Source organism: Trichomycterus rosablanca, unplaced genomic scaffold (genome assembly GCF_030014385.1).
Source record: "Trichomycterus rosablanca isolate fTriRos1 unplaced genomic scaffold, fTriRos1.hap1 scaffold_106, whole genome shotgun sequence".
Classification (NCBI taxonomy): domain Eukaryota; kingdom Metazoa; phylum Chordata; class Actinopteri; order Siluriformes; family Trichomycteridae; genus Trichomycterus; species Trichomycterus rosablanca.
Window position 1 is genome coordinate 220062 of NW_026946947.1, and position 2267 is coordinate 222328.

A 2267-nucleotide genomic window follows, 5' to 3' on the forward strand; every position below is an offset into this window, starting at 1 on the left:
TTTTTTTTTTTTGTCTATATTTATTTATTTATTTATTTATTAATTTTTTAATCCAGTCGCAGATTCCTAATGACTAAAAGAGAAAAAGGTGGGAGAGTAAGAAGAAACCCTCTGAGGATCTACCATCACATCATATTTAAACATACATTTTAAGTTCAGAATAATTAAAAAAAATTTCTGCTCTGTATTCTGCTAATAAGAAATAAAAATATCAAAGGTTAAAACATTTAAATGAAATGTTGTGTCTTACCTAAGTAAGGTAAAATGAGACAAATATGAGCAAGCAATGCCATGGCTGAACTGCAGACACATGTAGCTCGAAGTCTGTTGACATTCTTAAGCATGTTTAAACCATTTCCTCTCTTCAACTTCCCTTTCCAACAGTACAGCTGTTACAGTGTCTAGAATGATGTAGATAAAGTCTGCCATCATGTGTATACTTCTCTACACTACATCTGTGTGTGCAAAACAAAAAAGCAGCCTTTTAGTCATTTAGATCACTTTTTATGTTTTTAGGTTTGTTGTGTAGCTAATGATTCATGTCTGTATAAATTCATGCATTGCTTTGTTGAAATGTTGATTGGCATATACTAACACTTAACTACCAGTTTATCAGGACTTAATCAACAGTTTTAGTTGTTGTTCTTGAGAAGGTAAATCAAATCAGTATTCCAGTTTTCTTGTCCTTTATGTTTCACACACAACATTAAATAAAGCTGGGAAAAGCATGAAAAAATGTATTGACATTTTTATTATACATAACCCATCACTGACCAGCTATTATTTAGATGGTAGACCATTCTGAATACACCTGTGGCCTATCCTGGTAGTGACATGTTAATGTGTGTTGTAACGGCATGAGTGTTTCTGGCAAAACAGCATTGCTGAGATGTTGTAGTGTACACTTACCCACCCTTTTATTAGCCATATCTACCTTGCAGCGCCACCTTGCTGTTGTACAGTTAGAGACTATAGCACATCCATTGTTGACTGGATATTTTGGTTTGGTGCACTGTTTCTTGATTCAAATTTAATTTTTTTAATTAACTATCCATGTATTAATTAACTACATATTTACACATCATTAGTTAATGTATCTATGCATCATGAAATTTGTCTACATTCAGCATGACTTCATGATGATGTGCTCCATCAAGTAAAGTCATGACATAATATACATTTATATATTTATAAATCATTAATTAAGTATGAGTAACTTACAGATCAGTGAAATGCCTGCTAATAAGGTACATATCTTTCAAAGTCCATCTACTAAAATGCACAACTTCCAAATGTTTCCTGCTACATAAAACATGAGATCATAAGAAACCAGCAAACCAGCATGACAGACTTTGTAAATGCTTTTACTTTATTGTATTTAGAACATATACAATTATACTAAAACATCTCTACACATTAATAAAGACTGCTTTGTGCGAACAGTTACAGCTACAAAAAACAGTTTTAAATAAGAAACTAATAGCTAAATCTTCTGTAATTTTTCAAAGATAACCAAGGCTATTTTGGATGAATGGATGGATGGATTTAGCATAACTGCACTATAAACATTCTCCAAAATATAAAGATAAACATTTAAACAACCTTATCTGTAACTGTTTAAGGATGATAAAGCCTATTTTATTTATAAAATAAGATAATGGGTGGGGGAGGGGGGTTAGTTTTTAGTTACTCTGCATATTTTAAAGAGGAAACTGATGCCTAATGTCTTTAAGCAAGCGGCCAAGTGTACTATATGTTCAGCTATATGTTCAGATATGGGTGGGACTATGCCGGATGGAGTCTTTCTCTCTCATGACTGGTGCAATTACGACCTCCACTGGCTGATTGATGGCGCCTGCACAGAGATGAGAAAAGAGTGCTCTCAGGGTGTGTCTCTCCATATACAACACTGAGCTGCACTGCACTCGTCAAAGTGTAGGTGATAAGATGCATACGGCATGCTGCCCACGTGTCGGAGGGGGCATGGGTTAGCTTCGTTCTCCTCAATCAGAGCAGGGATCGGCATTGGTGGAGAGGAAGCATGATGCAATCGGGCAATTGGACGCGCTACAAGGGAGAAAAAGAGAAGAAAATGCAAAAACAATATATATATATATATTATAACAATATATACTGTATAATATATATAAACATGCCCTCTCAAGATGCTGAGTATGGGCTCCAGTGTGTGGATCTGTAAACCACTGGGAATGGTTAACTCTAAAATGAGTGTAACCCATATCTGTCAAGGCAGTTCTACAAGCTCT